We start from the raw sequence: 23,861 nt of genomic DNA on the forward strand, positions 1-23,861 counted from the left end.
TGGTAACTCTTTATTATTTAAAACATGTTATGCAAATTATTATAACTTTTTTCATTTGGCTTATATGATAATTGTATTGTATTTTGTGTTGAAAAATCCCTTCCAATTTTCAGTTATTTATTTTTTTTTTTTTATTTATGTGTTTCACACAATTATTGCAATTATTTTTTATTGTATCGGAAAACCAGGAATCTTTAATATTCCAAATTGAATTCACATCGCAGAAATAAACGCACAAATAATCTTTTCTATGTTAAAATCCGATGATTCTCCCAGTTAGAAAAACTTTCTTCATATCCTAGCAACGGATACGATGAAAAGAGAAGTTACGCTTTCGTTATCAGTAGACATAAATAATAATTTTTTATAACGACTAAAGTATTGTCCTGCAGAAGTAATAGCAGAGCAAGAAACTGAAGAGGCGGCACAGAAAAAAGAGCCTTGTTTGGAATTTAAAAGAAAACAGATTAGCAACACAACAATCCAGTGTCCAATGAAAAAAAAATTTTTTTTCCACTTTTTTCTAACTATAATATAATTAAAAAAGGTTATCGATATTTCTTACTAAATTTATTACAACAATATTTTTAAAATTTCTCCGTATTTTACATATTAATATTAAAAAAGAAAAACACAAAACAAAACTATCTGTCTAAGAGAAAACAATATAAAGCGACTGCCTGAATGATAGGATAAAACTATTGTTATTAACGGCTCAAACATTATTATATAAATTGAAAGAATAAAGATGTCTGTTTTGGATAATGAGTGGATGAAACATTGGAGCGGCCCAGTACCCGACATACAACGGTTGAATTTTCAACAGACTTTGAAAAACGACTTACGTGATATTTCCTGAGGAATAACTATGCAAGCCAGTCCTAAAAGATTTTTTGAGCCGGTTTCAATTCCCTGCAATATTCACCAGGAAAATCTTTTGGTAGTCTAGTCAATTAAATTTAAGGTGGCTTCAGATAATGTACTGGCTGTTTTCAATGATGTTTATTAGAAACAAATTGTTTTACAACTCGCGTAAAGTACCGTAATAGATGTGTATGATGAAAAGATTGACTAAAAAAATTGGTACATATTTCTAAGAAAAAACTAGCTTTCTAAAATGTATTTAGTATCAAAATACTAATCTAGATACTCTCAGGAAATCAGAACGGCTGAAAATCGATGCGTTCGAGTTGTAGTGCTGGTGAAGACTGTTCAGAATCCAATTTACCGCCAGAATCACAAAAAAGAAGTCCTCAAACGTATAAAACCAGAAATTTCACTCGAAGCTAAAATCACGAAACTTAAAATGACATACTTTACCCACGTCATGCACGCTACTTGCTTAGAAAGTTTGATTATGCTCAGTATGGTCAGCGAAAAAAGAAAAACAGAATAACCAAGGACACGCTGGCTTGTTACTATCAAAAGCGATACCAGCAGGACAATAGCGCAGCTAAAGAAGCCATACATGATCGACAATCGTGGAGAACATTCACCTATGGAATCGCCAAGGGTAGAACTCGATTGAGTGGCTAATCATCATCTACAGATTGGCATAACTCCTTGGCAGTGGACGAAGAGACTTATTTAAAAAGTCAACCGTCGATTAAACGAACCATTAAGAAAAAATACATCATAGAAATAGCGATATTACCTCACAAAGCTTACTGCGACAACATTTTTGACAACTAGAAGAAAATCAATCATTTTTTTGCACTTCTCAAGTTATTCATTTTTTAAATCACAGTTTTTTAATTGACTCAAAGTCATAAATCTGGATAAAATGTTCTAAACACTAGTGCGGCATTTTAACTATAACAATATTTGAAATAAAGATTAACCTGATACCTGAATTGGTTAATACCTGAAGTCGCATAAAAGCTCCGATCGACCTACGCATTTCAAAACTGCAAGATTTGGTTCTGTTTCGGAATCCGACAGCCGCTTTATTTCACTTTTTTACTTCCATGTAAGAAACACAAAAATTTCGGTTTTCAGATTTCAACGGAAATATCCATTTTGACCATTTCTGAATCCATTTTGACTAGTTTCAGCGAGATGTCTATCTCGCATAACTAAAAAACGATTAGCCGCAGGATGTTGAAACTTTGGATTTAGGACTGTTGTAATACGAATTGTGAACCTTCCCTTTTGATTGAAATCGACTAAACCAAAAGTATCCAAAAAAAGCTCAAAATCCAAATATGGATTTTGGACTTATTCTTAACTGCAAAAATAAGCCCTCATTGAGAGTTTTTCAGCGATATGTTATAATTAGTACTTATTCTCATTTATTCCAGAGTTTTAGCTAAATAAAATTTTAATTAATGAAATATTCGGATCTTACAAGGAGAAGGCACATCAGTTCGAGTCAGACTTCATCTCCTGTTTTCTTTTCCTTTTTTTAATTTAAATATACTGATTTATGAATAATTATTAACCTCTATTGTAAAAAAAAATTGTTGCAATAAATAATAATTCAATAAAAAAAAAAAACATATCAGAAGTTATTAATGATGTACTTTTCATTAAAAAAAATGAGTATATCTAATTTAATAGGCGAACAATGAATACTGTGGTGTCCAGATCACATTTTTTATTTTAATAATGTACTTTAATTTTTTATTTTAATAGCCAATTTTTTTTAAATTTCACAGCCAAAATTTTATATATAACTTAATTACATAATTTTTATATTTTACCTTAATTAGACGAGGTTAGCGAGCGAAGCGAGCACATCGGTTATGTTTAGTAAGATTTCGTGTACTGACGAAATCATACGTATATCAACACGTTATATTTTGTCTAAGTATCAATTTTCTAAAAAAAGTTTTGATTTTTTAACTAAAATATTTTCCTTATGTTTACCTCTATTTTTCCAACGTTATTTTAAATAAGCATTCAAAAAAGCTATTTTTAAGTATTTAGTAAAAAAAAATTGGCTGTCAGATTCCGAAAAAGTACCCACGATTCCAAATGTTTTTTTTTTTTTTTTTTTTTTGCTCAAATGGCCAGACCAGTTCTCAGGATATTTGGACCCGTGCCAGGTCAAAGTCCGTGCCGCGTTATCAGTACTCTAGTCAATTAGTAATGAATTTTGCGAGTTATAGCGGCCTTATAACTCTACTTTAATCAAATTAAAGTCAAATTTAAATTTTTTTTAAATTGATTAAAAAATTAATTACTTGATTTTTTAAATCAAGTAATTTGTTCGGTATTACCCTGCGATATTTCTCCTCACACACGTTCCGGAATTCCTAAAGGGATGGCCTGTGGAAGTTATTCTTTGCACCATTTTCCCCATTCTGACTGTTTCGCTTACAATAAAGGTAAGGGTAAGGGTAAAAAAAGTAAGGGTACAAAAATGGTACTAGTATTATTAAAGCACCATTATTACCTACTTGTATGAAGTAAAGGAAGTATTGTGATTCCGTTTTCAGATTTCAACGTAAATATCCATTTTGACTATCCCTAAATCCATTTTGACTAGTTTCGGCGTTACATCTGTACGTACGTAAGTACGTATCACTCATAATTCAAAAACGATTAGCCGTAGGATGTTGAAATTTTGGATTTAGGACTGTTGTAACATCTAGTTACAACAAAACAATTAGTTACAAAATCCAAAACAATTTGGACTTTTTCTTAACTGCAATAATAAGTCCTCATTGAGAGCTTTGCAAGGATATATTATAAGTGGTACTTATTTTAATTAGTTCCAGAGTTACAGCAAAATAACATTTTAATTAATGAAATATTTGGATCTTACAAGGGGAAGACACATCAGTTTGAATCAGACTTCATCTCCTTTTTTAACTCTTTTTTTTAACTTAAATGTATTGACTTATTAATAATTGTTAATCTCTGATTGTAAAAAATTTTACGATAAATAATAATTCAATAAAAAAAAGAAATAATATCAGAAGTTACAATGAAATAAAATTTTATGTACTTTTTATTTAAAAAAGATGTCTATATGTAATTTAATAGGCGTACCAGGAAGTCATGTGGTACATCAGATTTTTTTTATTTAAGTTTCAACGTTTTAAGTAAACGTTGAAACTTTTTTTTAATTTAGATATATTGATTTATTAATAATTTAACCTCTCATTGTAAAAAAAGGTTTACGATAAATAATAATTCAATAACAATTAAAAAAACTGAATATGACAAAATATCAGAAGTTATTAGTGAAATAAAATGTTATGTACTCTTCATTTTAAAATAATGTGTATATGTAATTTAATAGACGTACAAGGAAGTCATTTAGTGTTATCATCAAATATTTTTATAAAAATGAGTGTAAATTCACGAATTAAAAGTTTTATTTAAATATATAAAGATGATTTTTTTTTAAAATACAAAATCACGTTTAAATACTTGATAATGTTTTTAATTTTTCAGCTATTTGAATAATATGTCTCTCACGTTTTGTCAAAAAAAGAAAGATAAAAAAATCATTCACGTTACAATCAGTTTTAATGGTATAACAAATTTGAGCATAATTCTGTATTCATAAATCAATTATGAATATAATTTTAAATTTGATATTTAGTAAAATTTTATTTTTAGAGAACCAAACTAATAAAACATTATTTTTCATAGTATTTCCTAATGGTTTTTCAAAACAGAAAGGAGTTTACATAAAAAAAAAAAAACCATCTAATGGTTTATAACAAAAAAAGATGCAACTTAATTCATATATAAATAAATGCATAATATTATGTTTTATGGAGGAGACAAACAAACAAAAGTATCTTATTAAATTAGATGTTTAGAAAATATTAACCTTAAAAACTAACATATACTATTATTATAAAACAAATAAGTAAAAATAATTAAACGTAAATATATATTACCAATATTGAAACAGTATTTAACAATCTACGAGTAAAGATCACAAACACCACACGTTATAAAAGTTGTTTATCATACTAAATAACTGAATCATCCCTGATGCGTATACAAGCGTTTGGTGAATAACCAAGGTCATACAGAGAGTAACGAATTTTTATGTTGCTCCTACAAGACAACGAGACATCAGCACTACGATGCGGCGGACAGGGGAGTTGTTGACTATTGTAACATTAATTTACGCAGTAACCGACAAACAGCTGCTGACAGTTAAAACTGTTCGTAGACCCGTTTTTTTTTTTTATGAAATTTTAATACAGTATTATTTTATTTTTATGTTATATTATTTGTAAATAGTCAAGTGCACTGAACTCTGTTCGTTTTGATATATTTTAATTACTTCAACAATACCGGTAAGTAAAAGATATTAATTACAGAATAAAATATATAACATATTTAATATAATGTATAACGGATAAATTATTAGCTGAACTAATTTTAAAAAAAGAAGCATATTTGTTTTTTATAACTCAGATTACGTTTTTTTTTCTCTTTTACTGAATGTTATAGAATGAAACAAAGGAAAATTAATATTAAACTTCTAAAAATTTCTTCCTTCCAAATTTTTGTAGTAGTTTTAATGTTTTCTGATTTTAAAGATTGTAAAACTCTTGGTTGAGTAATTTAAGAATTTATTGGACTGTTTTATTTCAGAAACGGGTTCACAAACAAATATATTACAGTATTTGATGTGGTAGACTATATACTGTGAGAGTTTGATTTTTTTTTTTTTTTTTTAAATTATATTATTATTTTTTAATTGTCTTTTTCATATACTCTTTATTTGTTTTTTTTTTTTTTTTACTCTTTTTATCTTATATAGTTGTTGCAGTTCCTTTAACAATTAAACTCATTAAATCAATTTATTTTAAGCCAAAAAAAAATTACAATGAATTTAAAATCGTATGATAAAAGTCTCACAGATATCATTTCTTGCCGGCCTCCATGGCGCGAGTGGTAGCGTCTAGGCCTTTCATCCAGAGGTCCCTGGTTCGAATCCCGGTAAGGCATGGCATTTTCACACACACTACAAATTATTCATCTCATCCTCTGAAGCAATTCTTAACTGTGGACCCGGAGGTTAAAAAAAAGAAGATATATTTCTTCCGCTCAAAAAACAAAAATTTCTGTAATAAAACTGTTTTTTTTTTTTAAAAAGATACTGATATCAAAAAAAGTGACACTACGTTTTTATTATCAAAATTTGTTATTAATTTAGAATTTTCTTTAAAAAAATCATTTATGTCAAACATATGTAATTGACAATAGATATATAATAATAGATATAATAGATATTAAACAATGTTTAACCGTTTTATATAATAAGCAAAAAAAAAAAAAATTTGTTACAAAACTCTTACAAGTCCGATTTCATTTATTAAACAACGACTTATAAGAATTGTATTAATTTTGTAAATGTGATATGTATTACATACAAACGAAATCGGGCCGGTAAAAGTTTTGTAACATTTTTATCTTTTTTTTTTTTTTTTGCTTATTATATGGAACGCTTAAACATTGTTTATTATCTATTGTCTATTTCATATATATAACATATATTTTTTTTTTAAACAAAATTCTAAATTAATAATATATTTTGATAATAGAAATGTAGTGTCTTACCTTTTAAGTAGATTTCATAAGAAAGCTACCTATTGCAATGAGTACCATGTTTCGACTTCCGGAAAAATTCGACACATCTTCGCGTTTCACAATCCCAAAAACCAAAACTACCGTCAGTTCAAAAGTTTACATATACATTTATATATATATATATATATATATATTTCACTTTCTTGTGGAAGACACGATATCTGCCGTAATTTTACGCCGATCACTTTCAAATTGATACATAAAATATAACGGCCCAAAATCTCGGTCGAATTCGTTAATGAGTAAAATCGGACCATAGTGGTGGAAATGAGGTGGTTTTTTCGAGAAAAAAAATTGCTATAACTTTCTTCTTAAGTAAAATATCGAATTCGTTTAAAGTTCCTACTATTTTTAGAATAAGGGTCTAAAACTTCATAAATTAAGAAGACCTTAACTAAGGTTAAGTAACCTAAAGGTTATTTATGAAGATAATATATACAACTGTCTCAAAGAACATTTTCATACAATAAAGTAACGCGTCGAATTTCAAGAAAAATTATTCTGTACAATAATTTTTCAATCCAATTTCAAAAAAAAATTGCGATTTTTCCAAATTGTGTAGAGCCTGAAATAAAGTCTCTAGATACATGAAAATTTAATCATATACAAAAGCGCACTCAAACTTTCAAATGCATTTTCAAAATTTTAAATCGATTATTAGGAGAGCCTAGGAAATTTAACCTTCACGAATTTTTATCTAAATTAATTTTAAAAAGCGTAAAGTTCTTGGAAGACGCTTCTTTAAAAAAAAAAGTTTCGATTCTTTAATTATCTCCAGCGATATAGCCGATCTAACTTGACTTTTATTTTCAACGAAACTAAGAGTGTGGTAGAGCTGTTTTTTTTTCACAAATACCTTCATCTTTCCGAGTACTTTCCAGGTGTAAATTTTCCACTCCTGCGGTCATTTGCAACCTAGATAAAATTTCCATTGAAAATTCTCGGGCCGCACAAAAAATGTTCCTTTATTCGTTCGAAGAAACATCGGTCTCTTATACCAGGTTGTTTTGCGTATTTTTCAGCAGTACTGGGTTATTGTATTTACAACAATTACACTGCAACTCTGTTATCAGTTTAAAATTTTTATCAATAAGCATTTCATGTTTTTTGTTCAAACTGTAAACATAAAATCGGCTAAATGCCATACTGCAATAAGGCATATTTAAACGTACATCGCATTACAGCACTTTGTGTGTGTGTGTGTGTGTGTGTGTGGGTGGGTTTGTGCACGTGCGCACGTTTTTTTGAGCCCAAATAAACAGAATGTAAGTATGGTTCACGGTAAGATGAGTAAATCCTTTCATATTAAGGCAATTGTACGACCGCCAGCGGTTAATTATTGATTATAGTTATGCCTAGATGATAATTGACAGCAACTTATCGGTGCTGACACGTAGCACCGATAAATTGCTGTCCAGTGGCGGCTCGCGTAAAGGCACTGTGGAACTTCGGCATTCCCTATTTTCACTTGATATTATCGATAAAATTTAATAAAATGAGTCCTTTTTTCTTTAATTTCTTTCTTTATACTTGTGCAATATATAATCCTTAAGCTTAATGTCAGTAGCCATCCCTCAGTTTATGAAAAAGATACAAGACTCTTTGTAATAGTGGCGTGGTGTTTGGCTGTTGTACGCATGCGCATATAGGAAGCTGTACGTGAGGCTGCGAGAGAGAGAGAGAACTGTCACTGTTGCAGTGCCAACCCTGTCGTGATGGTGGAAGGTAGTTTTTTTTTACTCCGCCTGTGTATGGAACTTTCCTTGTTCGTTCCCTTTCCTAGTTTAGTCGGTGGAAGGAATATGAAAACGGTTTAGTTGTTTTTTCTGTAGTGATCAGAAGATGGCGGAAAGCAAGGGCTCTTTGATTGCCAAATCTGTCCAAAAACACGCTGGAAGGGCGAAAGAGAAGGTAATTAGTAAAAACTAATTACGTATTTGTTACCCCTCCTACGGACAATGAGATGAAGGACAATGATAATTTATGACAGGTAAATAAGGTGTAGTCTTATACAGACGTAGACCGATCATTCCTGAGAGGTGTGTTTATTTGAACCGCAACCATCAAATTATACATAATTAAAGAAAAAAATTCGATCAACAGAAAAAAGTTGAATTAAATAATTCAACTTTTTTACTTCGTATTACTCTATTAAAATTATTAAAACACATAATTTTGTATTTTTTAAGTATTAATTTATTCAGTATTTATCAAGTAAAAAAAAAACTGGTATTATTATTTCATTTTTGTATTTTGCAGTAATAAAAATATTTTACTTAGAGTTATAAATAGAGTCGAAATGTATAAAATCGGAAATATAAAAATATTAATTACATTGATTTAATAAACAAATAACAGTTATAAATATAATCCCCTCATTAAATATTACATGTTATATTACATCATTTCTTTATTTCACTTTTTTAAATTTAAAAATAGTTGCATAAGAAATAATTTTATACTAAAAATATCTCTTGTTATATTTATAAGAAATTTTATAAAACTGACTTTATTTAACTCTATTTCTAGAGTTCTATTTCCAGATAAATACATGCGATTTTATCATTATGGTTAAATGTTGGCAACGACATGAATATATTGTGCAATACCATATATTTTTATCTATTTAAGTTCTTAGGTAACGTGTTAAAAAATTATTAACCGATAGAAGTATGTAAACTTAACCGTTCTATTAATCTCATAATTATTATTCTCCTACCGTTTTTAATACTTTCTTAACGTTAAATTTTCAGAAATTTATTTGACTAATAAATAGATTATAGTTCTCGGGTAAAAATTATTCAAGAGTAGAAACTGTGGTTGAATCATCAAAGTGAAATGAAATTCGAAGTTTATTGTCAAGAAAAAAAGGGAAAAAATATACATACACATACATAAAACTTAAAATAAATAAACTTAACAAATACAAAGACGTATTAAATTCAACACGCCTCTATTTATTTATATAATTTATTTATTTGCAGATTTAAAAATCAACAAGATTTTTCCACCAAGTAAAATAACTTTCAAAACTAACAGACTTAAAAATAAACGCATATTGTATAAATTTATTTACAGATTTACCAGAAAACAACAGGCTAAGACCTTTCACTTTTCTTTGATTTTTAAAGGAATATTTTAGAATACAAAAATACCAACTCTGTTCGAGATTCGAAACCAATACCTTCCGGATGAAAGAAAAGATATACCACTCTAATACGGAGTTTGAAAACAAATTCTATTTTTTCGATCACAGCTCTATCGCTATCGCGGTAGCATAGTAAACAAGTAATGTATAGCAATTTGTCAAAATTTTGTGTATCGGAGTTTTTGCAAATGTCGACGCTCTAGTAATGATCCCTTTAGTTAAGCGGCGGACGCCGTCTCAATGATGCACAAACTTAGGAGGATTGCTCGGAAGGACTATGGGTTGTCTGGCTGTCAAATGTACATGGTGTACCGAGATGTATTCGAAAGCTTGATTTCTTACACGGCACCTGTTTAGGCGCATAGGTTGGATATAAATAGAGCACTTGTTCAAAATTTAAGGAGTACCCAGTGCAGAACCTTAATTGTATGCACTGGTGTTTTTAAAATAACCTCCTACGAGGCTACCACCATATCGGGAAAGGCTCTCCCAATCGATTTAGTGGTGAAAGTTCGGGCAGCCATGTGGAGACTGCGAAGAGGCCGGGAGTCCGAGGTATTTGGGATGCGGTTTCGGAACGGAACTGTGATGACAATACACCGGATCTAAATTTCGTTCAGTTACCCATCCCATTTGTAAGATGTTTGTGACTATTATTGTAATATAGAAATATATATATTATTGTATTTACTATTATAATTATATATATATTATATTATAATTATATTTATAATATATAAATAGTCGCAAACATCTTACAAACATGATGTTACTGTCTTATTGATGTATGAATTAATTTTATTCTTGACAACCGTCTATTATGAACTTAACAGTTTAATTTAAAAACGATTATTAGTTTAAATAAAAATTAACATCTTTTAGAAAATCTCATAAGATGGAATAACAGCTTCGAAAGTACTAAGATTTACACTTTTTCAATTGTTGGTAAGTGGAAACTTAATTTATACAATTATATTAATACCAACGGTGCCAAATGCATAGTAAATTACACAGTTTTTTTCTAAACACAGTGTATAAAGCGAGTTGTTAAGGTTTAAACTAATCGATAAAGATATAAGTCTTACGTACAGTCAATCTGAACAATTCATTGTTTGATAACGCAAAGTAATATATTTTTGGTTGCTTTCGATTACGTATCGATGTAAGAGGTACTACACCATACTTGCTACAACTTTGCTGATGAGTTTTAATTTCGATAATTCACTTTATAATCAGGCTAAAACATCAAAAGTATTCTTATTTTATTATGTTAATTATCACTTTCTGTTAATATATATAATTTCATCTTATTAACTTTGTGCCGATTTACTGACCCACTAATGTGGAACGTCGCCTCATCTGAAAACATTACATTTTTCAGGTAGTCATCAATTTCATCAATGTTGTTAAGCATTAAAGCTGCAAACTCAGGATTTCAATTAATATCACGCTCGGGAGTGGTCGACCTAAGTCTGATCAAGATTACATGTTTGCCGGTACATTTACACTTACACTGTACTGCATCTGCAGCTACATCAAGCTTGACAACGGAACGGAACGGAACGCAAGAATGGCGGGAGTTTCAATATTTCTCACTACAGATCGCAGAACCTGGACAATGTACCTTGCTGCTGTATCTTCCTATTATCGAGCGGATTTCATGGGTTATTTAGAGGCGGTTATAAATTTTAAGTTTTATTTACGGACGGATTTGGTGATTTGTTTCCTATCCGTTTGGACCACCATGAAAATTATTTACCGGGTCTAACCGTGGGAGACTAAGCTTTTGAGCCTCGTGCTCCCGGCGTTATTTCCCTTCAGTCCATCCGCTGAAGTCCTTTCGGTACTAGCACCCTATGGGCTACCGGGGCCCTAATTATTTGGAGGGCACAATGCGCTCCCTTCTCCGGAGAGAGTCGCATGTGCTGACTGAAATGTACTAAATGACTAAATTGTAAGTTTTTAGGATGGTGGGTAAGAGGATTGTAGATCATCTTTTGTGGCTGCCCTTCGTGCTGTTTCTTTGCTGGGCTCTTCTACCGGACTCCAGTCCGTGGCGGTGAGTCGCGTTGCTGGTCTTCATTCTTCTTTTGTTGACTTCTTCTTTCTTCTTTGGCCTACACTTTCTTCCATGAGTTGGCAGTAATCCACTATGAATTATACGCCACTAACCTCAAATCGTCCCGTGGCCCTAAAGTGCTGAACGGGGTAAAGTCAGGTTTCGTCTATCTTCTTTCTTCGGTCTACGGCTGGTGGCTGCTTTCAAGCTTGGCAAGCCGGAGTAATGATTGCAGTTGCTAATTTATACAACACACCTGAAGCAGCAGTAGCTAGAGAACTGGTTGGAAAAAATAAACAATGCGCATCGGTAAAGATATAACTACATCAAGTATAGGAATAGTTGCTTTCTCTGATAGTAATGATATTTAACATAAAATGAGTTTTGTGTTTATAAAATAAAGCTGTCACTCATGTAAAACATCATCTATACTTTGACAAGCTTGGTAAATATTATGCAAAAGCATGATCGTCTCGGTAAATAAAAAAAATTAAATTCTGGTAAAACCACATCCTTGGTTTCATTTCCATTTGTAAGTCTTTTATGAAATGTTTGTTATTCTTGACAACATTGAGAGTGATTTTATTACTTCCAGGAGTGATTTGTATCTGATGTCAATCGCTTACTAACAACGTTACGAGACCTAATGTTCAAATAAAATAAAGTTAAATAAAAGTTTAATATTTTTATAATATTCTATTATAAACAAATAAGCGCTTAAAAAAAATGGAAAGTTCGTCTCAAAACTTTACAAGAGTTTAATAAATTTATAATAGTTTAATAATCTTTTTTTAAAAGTTTAATTTGAATTTTACTTCGGAAATGTAATTTTTATGTTCTGTTATTATGTAGTAATAAAACGATTTAGTGCGTGTATCTAACAGTGTAGGCAGTAGGGCGGGCACAAATGTAAGGTACAGTTGTGTGTCCAGCTGTTGGTAGATTTATTTCTGTCACGTCACAGTTTGCGCACTTTAACTTCATTCGCTCACTTCATGTTACAGTTTCTCTTTTGCTCTCGTTCTTCTCTCTCTTTAACTCTTACACATTATTTTTTAACCCTTTTTAAATAACTCTATCTGTTTCCAGAAAATGTCAGCAACTAACATTTATCTATCACTTTTTGATTTAATAATTTACAGTAGTTTTAATTATTATCTTTATCGATATTTATCTCCAGAATGTTCTATAAGTTTCCATACATAGAAAACATAAGAATAAATAATTACAGTAATAATAAATAAAAATGGTTTTCATAAAACGTTTTTATTTTTCTTGAGTATGGAAACTTATGGGACACTGTATTTACATTCTTGTTAATAAATTGAAAAATAATTAAAAATTGATGGATTTCAAAATTTCTCTATTGCAATTTAATTTTTTAGACATGATGTCCAATATATTTAACATATTTTTATATTTGTTTGTTATTTTTTTATCTAAGAACAACCTTTGCCGTTGGAAACGTTAAATATCATCAGGAAATATAATTCTTTACTTAAAACTTTTCGTTGGTGCCTTCTCTTTGGATAAATGATGTATACCTTATTACACAATCTATCTAACAAAACTTTAAACGTACACTATTTTGAAAGAATTTTGTCTAAATAAAACTATTCCAAACCTCTTGCTGGGATTCCGACTATTCTTGTGTAAAATGATTTTCTTTTCTTTTTTTCAAAATACAATATAAAAAAGAAAAAAAATTAAAACCTAAACAATTTTCTGAAATTTGTCTATAAGAAATTTTGAAATCTCAAATCAAGCTTCGTTATCCTTATTAGAAAAAAAAATTGAAATAGAATATGTGAGAGGTATACCGTCAAGTGTTTTTTCCCCTACCCACAGGGTTGGACCCACAGTTAAGCATAGCACAGCCCAGGAGATTGTCCCCTCTAACGGGCCTTCCCGTCAACCCACCGGTTGGATCGTTTTAGTAACTGCCAACAACCCGTAGGACAAGGTATCCAGGCCCGACTATGTCGTTTCTTGAATCCCACTCCAGGGGCTGGGACTCGGTCTTGACACCAATGCCTCCTATGTGAGCATCCCATAAAGGGAATCCACACCGGGTCTCGGTTTTTTTCGCGAAGAGACGTGGGAGTCCCAGTCAAGTGTTTACACGTATACATCTCATATGACTGATTTTTAAATTCGTGGATGTTGAATGAAATAAAACCAAAGTTATTTCGGTGTCTAAACACATTGTTCGGTTGATGTTAGCGGCATCTTTCTCGATTCATCTTGTTATGATCTATTCTCTGTCCGTTTCCTTGATTGAACTGTTTTAGATATTACGCATATTTCACGATATTCTGAAAAAAAAAATATATATTGCTAAACACGACTGAAATTTCGTAAAAGATATTATTTTATTGACACAAATTATTAGTTTTTATAATATTTAAAAATTTTTTTTATCGTTACATGTTAAATTTATTGCAATCAAACAACGCATCCGTTCACAACTCTCCTTTGAAAATTACTATATGATGAAACTTGAGTGTAACTTGCGAAGCGCCTGAGGAACAGTGGAGGGAAGTGAGACATATGAAACTGGTTTCTAATAGATTTTCATATTTAAAACGATAAGCACTCAGTTTTGCTTAAATTAAATTTGCTATTCAAATCAATTATGACTTTGTTTTATCGAAATTTCTTATATTTACCTTCTACTGAATCTTATAATTCATAAGACAATTCACATCAAAATTCTATTTTTTAATCATTTAACACTCTTAAAAATTAGTTTTAAAATTTTAAAATTAAATTACAGTCTTAAATATTTTAGATTACAGTCTTTAAAAATTAAAACTCAAAAAAGTAGGAAATATTCAAGTCACGGTTTTTGTGTGTTTTTTTATTTAGGGGATTTCCAAAGAATTTGGAAATCGCAGCTGCGTCCGGTCTTGTTTATTTACATCCATAACTGCCAAATATAGAGTAACGAAAACCCTCATGAAACTTTGCAACACATTCGTGATAGCCTTAAGGTCAGTGTTTTTTTATGCCCTAAACAAATAAAGACTGTACGGCCAGTTCTTCCAGGAGGCACCCGTAAATGGTATCGTTTATCTGGACATGCTTCAAATTTTTTAATTCCTCATTTAGACGATGATGACCAAGATGGACACAATTACTATCAGCAAGACTGAGCACCATCTCACTATCGCCTAGAAGTCCGAGATTTTCTTCATACTCGATTCCCAGGTCGGTGGATCGGTCGTTAAGATAAAATTTCATGGCCATCTTGCTCCTTGCATTTAACCCCGCTAGATTTTTTCTTGTGGGGGTTTTATTAAAGATTGGGTTTATGTACAGTTTTTGCCTGCTTATCTTGTTAAGATTTCGAATTAATACCGCAGCTGGAGAGATAACGCCCGACTTGTTGGCTGCAGTCTGGAATGAAATCTACTTCAGGTGGGATGTAAGTCGCATTAAATTTGGAAGGCATATCGAACCAAAGTAAATGTTGGCTGACAAATATCATATATTTTTCAATGAAATGAGAATTCAGTAGGGCCTTTAAGTTATCCCAATAAATTGTTATATGCTTTTAAAATTAAGAAGTCCTTTTTGAATCACTCCGTGTTAATGTAAATATTTTTATATTTTATTAAATCTTCTAAAATTTTCCTTATAGGTCGTAAATTAATTTCAATATTTTCAATTTATAAAATTAGCATTTTAGTTTCCCAATAGATTTCAATAAAGAAAAAGATTCAAAGTTAGATGTAAAGGGTTTTTTTAATTCTTATATATACAAATGGATCAATTTAAATATATATATTTTTGGTCTTCATTATCGTCATTATTGCTAAATACTGGATATTTATAGCGTAAGAATTTGTAGTCGAATAACATTATCCAAAGTATTTATACGTAAAAATGAAAGAAAACTAGTTGGAAAACTGTTGTAAACAAGTATATATTTCCTAATTCCTGTTAGCCTTAATTCATTCTTTGTAATAGCTTCCTTATGTAGTTTTTCTGAATTTTTTATTTATATCATGACACACGTTATATACTTTTCCATTTGTTCCTCTTGTACTACTTCTTCTCACACGGAAAGCGAATTTTAAAGCCCTACTCATATTTCAAATAAAATTTAAAAAAAAATTAAAAAACACTGAAAAGTAAAACGTAATCTTTTTTCGATTTTTTTAAAATTGAAAATTTTTTATCAGCGCCAAATTATTAGTTTGTAAGTTGTTTTTTTTAAATCCAGCATCAACTTTTAAAAGTGCAAAAATTTAATGAAAAAATTGAAAAAGGAATTAATATTAGATTTCACTGTCTTGTTCTTGAAGTCGATTTCATTACACGACTGCCCAAAACGGACTGTAATGTATTTATGTGTCTGTTTGTATGTATGTATGTTTGTTCCTCTGTAGCAGCTCAATGGCTGAACCGATTTAAATGTATGATCCCACGTTGTAATCCTTATGTTACCGGGAGTGTCATAGGCTAATATGTATATAAACGACTATCACGGAGTTCGGTAGAACTTGGTCGGTAAGAGGCGACCAAGTCAACGAACTACGTTTACAGTTCTAAACATGACGCAACCTAACAGTGAAATGAAAATGGAAAAAAATAAACGTGAAAATATTATATTTCAGTTCAATTAGATTAGTAATAAAGAATACTTTCAAATAATACCTTGAATTTTGTTAGACAACATTTTTTTCCCCATTTGATGAACCGCAGGACTCGAATATGTCATTTTATTCATTTTTTTAATGTACCTTTACAAAACGCACCGCTAGATAGCAGTACTTGATAGTACTATGTAGCGTACAAAAACTTGATAATGTACACGAAATAATAAAATTTGAAAGAAAATATTTTATAGCTTGTTTTAATAGTAAATGTTGTTACTTAAATGAAAGTACTGAAGATGAAACAACTTTTTTTAATTCCCATCACTTCTTTAAAAAAATATAAAAGTATTAGTTCACAAGGGATTTTGTATTTTAATACTAGTTTTATTAAAAAGGAATAAATAAAATAGAAATAAATTCGACTGGTAAAATCGAATTTAACAATAAAAATCGCGGGTTACACGTACAAAATAATAAGTGTAAAGTTACATCACGCATTTTCGATTCGTAAATGTTATTATACTAGTTTTACAAAAAAAGGGAAGAAAATGGTATGAAGTGAATGATATGACTATCAACAAACCAAATTGTCCGTGAAATTCAATTTGTTTGTTCTAAGGCAATAAATTTTAATAATAAATCTATAAGATAATCAGTAATTCATAAAAAAATAAAAGAATAATCTAACAAAACGCAGTGATATCCAAAAAAAATTACAATGAAATTTTAAACCGTACGGTAACAGTCTCGCTGATATCATTTCTTCCCCCCAAAAACAGAAATTTCGTTAATATAAAGAAAACTATTTTTAACAAAACTATACCGATATCAAAAAAAGTAAGACGCTACATTTTTATTGCCAAATTTGTTATTAAGAATTTTCTTTAAAAAAAATACATGTTAAATATATGAAATAGACAACATATATAAGATAATATATATAATAAACAATGTTTAAGCAATCCATATAATAAGAAAAAAATAGAAAAAATGTTACAAAACTCTTACCGGCACGATTTCATTTGTATGTAATACATATCACATTTATAAAAATAATACAATTCTTACGATTATTCGTTGTTTAATAAATGAAATCGGGCCGGTAAGAGTTTTGTAACAATTTTTCTATTTTTTTCTTATTATATGGAATGGTTAAACATTATTTATTACCTATTATTGTTTATATATTTTTTGTAGATTACATATATTTAACATGTATTTTTTTTAAAGAAAATTCTAAATTAGTAACAGATTTTAATAATAGAACTGTAGTGTTTGTGTCTTATCTTTTTTTGATGTCAATATCGTTTTGTTAAAAACAGTTTTATTTATATTACAGAAATTTTTGTTTTTTCAGCGGAAGAAATGATATCTGCTAGACTCTTTCCGTATGGTTTACAATTTCATTGTAATTTTTTGGATATATATATAAATGTATAGTAGTGAAGATTTGTCGGTTGAAGCACAAACTGTAATGAATTGAGTTAATGAACTGTGAACTGTGACTGTGTCAACTGATTGATTCGAATCAATCGGGTGAATAATATTATAAAATTAACAGAATTAAATTTACGTCAAATGAAATGATATTTATTAAATTTTGAAAATCTTTGTATAATAATAATGGGCTTCCCGTTGGGACTGCATGTGCCCGGCTAAAATGATGAGATGATGCGAACACCTCGTGCGAGGTTAGGTAATTCATCACCATCCCCCCCCCCCCGGGGCGCTGTTTTGGGAGGTGTAGGAGGTGCTCTTCTAATATCTTTCCAAACAATTGTCCGATTTTCAAAATTCAATCGAGGTATTTGATAGTAGGTTAAATGCTAACTTTTGTCTTGCATCAGGTACGCTCTCGATCTAACAGATGACGGTTATTCGGAAATGTTTCTATATCTTCGTAACCAATCTTCCGACTTTCAAAATTCAAACTGATATTTACTGGAATAATACATCACGATAGAACCAAACCAGAATAAAAAAGAGCAATGTTTGTCAGCAGTGTTTTTTTCGACAATCGTGTTTTTTAATTTTTAATATTTACCTCTTGTAACAGTCACAGAACTACCTCTCATGTTAATCAGTTTTTAAAAAAAAATTCATTTGTATGTAACAGAATAGATTCCATAATTTTTAAAAAATTATGATTTCTTAAATCCTGTTAAATATAGGTCTGCTTTCTTTTTTATTATTTATTTGCCTGTTTGTTTCTTTGTTCGTTCATTTGTTTATTCATTAATCATTCACAACAGATCAAATTAGGTCCAATTAATTCAGATGACAATAATATTTACAATTTATAAATTAGATTATTCCGTCATCATACATTTAAAAGAAAAGAAAATCTTGTTACAATACAAACTAACTCCCCACTTATATTAAATATTTGAAAATTTAAATAAAATACAAAACAAATCTATAAGTAAAGAAAAAAAGATATCCAATAAATTACATAAATAATAAATAGTCTACCCACACATTTAAATAACACATTTTATTAATTTAAAAAAAAATTTGTTTGAGTAAAATTTTCTTGAACATACTCCTTGACCAAGGGAACGAGGCCCATTTCTGGTATTTCATCAACTTTTTTTTGTTATTACTAGGTTATAGTAAACGAGTTTTCCAATTTCTTCTCAATAAGATTACTTACTCTTAGGTGGAATGCCGTATATTTAAAAAATCTTTTATAAAATTTGCCTTTTCAAAATGTTGACTATTTCTTTCTTTCTCTCTTTGTCAGAGGAAGTTTCCGTTCCTAACCTACCGCTGCTGTAGACTGAACATGTGTCTAACTTCCATTCGTGATGTGACCTATACGTCATGTCTCCCACCATTCCTAGGCTGTTTCACAGCGTACCCGTTTACAGTTACTTCATTGTTTCATTTTAAAGGCTATCTTTCAGCCATACACTTATTTGTTGGTACAGTACTTTCATTACTGTATTACACAGTGATTTTCTTAAAACAGTCCTCTTAATTACTTAGATCTTACATTAATTTTGTCAAACATATTTTTTTTCAAAGAATTCCTTTAAAAATATACTCGGGTAAAGATTTCGAACTATGGAAAAATCAGCCTGGTAACTCTAGAAATAAGCATGTTAATATAGAAAGCTCAGCGTTGTGTACACTAAAATACAAATATTACCAACAAAAATATTTCTTTTTTTCTTCTTTTACTTCAAAGTATAAACCGTTATTCTATTTCGTCCGTTAATATTTTCATCCGTCTCCTATTCTTGGAATTATTCTCTGAATTACAACATAATTCTGAAATTTCTACAGAGGGCAAGCCTCAGCTTCTCCTCAGATGGCTCTATAATGCCTGAAAGAAAACAGTTTCTTGTACTGTATATTTATCTAATCTACACGAAAATATTGACCAATAATCAGATATTTTTCTCATCCTAGATAAAGGTACCTTGATTTTCCAAAGAATCTTGGATGGAATAGATACCCACTGCCTAGATGATATTGAGATTCTTCCTTACATTATTTTTTCGTTTTTCAGTCGCTTTGTATGAATATCCTTTTAAAAAGATCGTCCTTTTCATTATCTTTCATCCTTTTCTCCCGATAATTTTCTTGAAGCTTTCTCTAGATGCCTGTTGGATCCGTGATAAAGTTATGAGAACCTCTTTAAATTAATGTAATATTGGTTGGTATTTGTGTTTTGTTGTTGGCAGCTTTAATTATCAGATAAGGACTGAGATTCACATTGAATAAAGCCAGCCAGACCTTGTAATCCTCTCTGATACAATACTAGTATAATCATCCATGAGCTAATAATGTGTCAACCAGTTTTGGATATACTCTTTAATCTTTTTGGATTTGTTATAGGTGTTTAAATTCTTCCATAATTGTTTCATTTCTCAACATATCATGGTGAGTAACACTTTTTTTAACAGAGAATTTCTTCGATGGGAATTTTTGAAATCCTGCTCTTTTAGCACCCATGCCTAAATGGCACACAAAAATTAGAAAAAAATAATTTATCATTTTTTTAAAATTTGACAAGGATTTTTATTACAAACCTTATTTTTATGTATCGTTGAATGGTATCTGAAACAATTTTACATTTACTAACTTTATTATTGATATCATTATATACTGAAAAATAAATATTGCAACGCAAGTAATTGGACTTTTGGACCTTTTCCAAAATTCTCTCATAAATCGTTTATTTAGATCTTACTGATTAATTACCTTGGAAGGCTAGTATCTAGTTTTTAGGTACAGGGCTACCAAATTGTACCTTCTAGCCAATTTATAGTACACACCCGATTATAATTCATCCTCACTTTTATTTTTATTATGAACATATTATTAGCTAAAAAAAGGATATATAATGTTTTCTGTTTGTTAAAACTTAGAAACCACTGAACCAATATGAATAATTACTTTGTTACTGTATTTATTGACCTTTGAGAAGGGGTTGTATGTAAATTTAAACATATAGCATTATTATTAAATAACCAGAAAAACTTAAACAGAGACGTGCTGATTTTACTGCTTCAATTTTCATGTATAAATATTCCGAATAGGTGACTAAATTACATTCTGTAAAAAGTGATTCCTGGAAATGAAACACAGAAAATACAACGTTTTTTAAATATATCTTATTTATCAAAATCGGGTAAATTTTTCAAGTGAATAAAAAATCGGGTAAAAGATTTTAAAAAAATACTTTTTTTTAAGTATACATGTAACGTAATTTTTCTTTGCAAGTGTTATCTGTGACCTGTATACATAATTACATTTATATCTGTAAATTCCTAAACTGCAAGTTATTTTTACTTTTTATTCAAAACTGAAACAAAATGGTTTTTATTCTAATTTATTTATTTATTTTAATTTACTTCCATATCTTCTTTTTTTTTGTATTGCCAACGAAAAGCTGAATTCTAATAACATTTCCTACGTACAGTTGAATTTTTTTTTAGCAGAATTTTGTTTTTGTATTAGTATAGTATAATTGGCACAATTTATATTTTTTTTTAAAAGTGAGAATGATCTTATTTTAACTGGACGTAGTAATTTACAAAATAAAACTCTAGCAATATCTGCTATTTTTTTTTTTTTTTTTTTTTTTTTTTTTTTTTTTTTTTTTACTTAAAATACATTTGTGTCCCTCTTTTAAATAAAAAATTGAAATTGGCATTTATTCGCTGTGGTGTATTTCATCACAAAAAGTAACAGAAACCAAAAATTAAACTTATTCCTTCTTGTAAAAATCTTCTTTTTTTTAAATACCATGTTCATAATAAGTTTCAAGTGAAAAAAAAAATTGAAAAATAACTTATATATGGACATTTTTTTTTAATACCTTTATTTATAATCGCATCAACAATTGTAGACATTAGCGATTTAAATGGAAATTTTACTTTAATTTAAATATAGGATTCCCGTGCTTTATTAAATGAGAATCATTTTAAAAAAAAAAAAAAAAAACATTACGAGATGAAAATTAAATCTTTTAAACAAATTTCAAATAATTTTTTGTATGTAATATGTAGTTAATTAATTTTGCTAAAAAATGTCATAGGAATATTTAAAATAAATTAAATTTGAAACAATATTTGACATTTTGTTTTTAATTTTGGCTGAGGATACTTACATTTTGGCTGCTGAGGGATAATATACAAGATAAACATCGGGTTATCCAACTTCGCTGGATATAAATTAAAAAGGATAGGTGATAAAGGAAACCTACCAGGTTGGTATAGTGGTGAACGCGTCATCGCAAATCAGCTGATTTCGAAGTCGAGAGTTCTAAGGTTCAAATCCTAATAAAGGTAGTTACTTTTATAATTACTTTTATACGGATTTGAATACTACATCTTGGATACCGGTGTTCTTTGGTGGTTTGGTTTCAAGTAACCACACATCTCTGGAATGATCGACCTGAGACTGTACAAGATTGCACTTTATTTACATTCATACACATCATCCTTATTCATCCTCTGAAGTAATATCTTACGGTGGTTCCGGAGGCTAAAAAGAAAAAGAGAGGTGATAAAGGACATCTGTGGAAAAGTATTAGTTCAGTTTTGTGTATCTGAAATTTCAGTAGACCCCTGGGCCTCGGGGCAGTGTAGATCAAAACTGATCGCTATTCGTTAACAGTATTTATTTGCTGTTAGATTAAGGACTTTTGGTTTTTCTCTAATTTAGACTCAAGATTAATAGATCAAAGTTGTTAAGCAGTCTAATAAAGATTAAGAAAAAATAAAATAATCTTCTTCGGTCAACAAAAGTGTGGTACGGGATCCACTTTTTCGGGGAAACTGTTAACAATTGTTAGGGCTAAAAAGGAAGATAGAAAAATTTAAGATGTCTTTAGAAGCCTAAGCGAAGTTAAAATCGATGCATAAATCACCGATGGAAATGTCATAGTAAGCGATTTACATCGGTGGTATCCTGACAGATGCTGATGACTAGGATTTTAATCAGCGTCTAATTTTCACTTAGACTCTGCCGGAGGGTCAATAAGACCCTCCCGTCAATTTTACCAGGACTAGGAACGGAGATGTAGGTGTGAAGACCGGAATCGCCTTGGCGATTCCTGTTCTCCCCAAAGAACTATCTTGTGGAATTCTAAATTAATTTATTCTTCCTGTTCATATTCACATTCCAGTATAATCGAACAATCATTTAATTCTTTTTATCTATCCCCTTCCTTTTAAGTACCTTTCATAATCGTCTCCGGTCGATCGGAAAATGTTAAAAATAAATAATTAGTTTTGTATTTATTTTTTTCCATAATGCGGATGCTATTTAATAAAAATTATATTTATAACTTTTGTATTAAAATACCGTATTACATTTTTTTTTTTAATGCAGAATATAATATTATTTAAAATACTGGATAATTAAAATACCTTCTCTTTTACAGATTTATTGTTGGTAGTATTCGTTTTAATAGTTGGGTAAGTTTTTAATAGTTGGGAAGATATACACGGGTCAAGGAGATAAATAATTTATATTACTATTATATTTTATGTAAAGAATAAATGATAGAGAGAAAAAGAGAGTATATGAAGGAGAGCAACGGTAAAAAGGAGAGAGGTTAAGAGAGTGGGAGAACAAAAAAAACAATCTGAAGGGTAGTTCATTTTATAAAGAATGGAGAAGTAGTGACAGTAATTTTGTTGTTTTCATACTTTTAGTGTATCGTGTCAACCAGCCATCTCGTGCTCACTTGACTGACTGAATGACTAAAGCAAAGAGCTAGCGAGCGAACCTAACAGTTGGCAAAGAGTATCCTTGTATTCGTGTTGGTAAGAACAGATAGTGTCAGTATCAGGTCATTGTGACAATAACACAATGGGGACTAAACTCTTCACTCTGTTTTTTTATTACACGAGAAGGAAACACATATATAGACAATGTATGTATGTGTGTATATAACTGAACTTAACAGACATATACGTACGTTGTATAAATATACTATCTCCGAGTGTATATGTATTAGAAAAGC

At 29.9% G+C, this 23,861-nt stretch overlaps 1 protein-coding gene across 6 annotated transcripts in view; it reads left to right on the forward strand.

The window, feature by feature from the left end:
* LOC142329346 (uncharacterized) overlaps window positions 1–23,861 on the forward strand; it is a 310,193-nt gene that overhangs the window by 165,051 nt on the left and 121,281 nt on the right. The gene's annotated exons all lie outside the window — the stretch shown is intronic.

The sequence above is a fragment of the Lycorma delicatula genome, chromosome 8, assembly GCF_047948215.1.
Source record: "Lycorma delicatula isolate Av1 chromosome 8, ASM4794821v1, whole genome shotgun sequence".
In the NCBI taxonomy this organism is placed as follows: domain Eukaryota; kingdom Metazoa; phylum Arthropoda; class Insecta; order Hemiptera; family Fulgoridae; genus Lycorma; species Lycorma delicatula.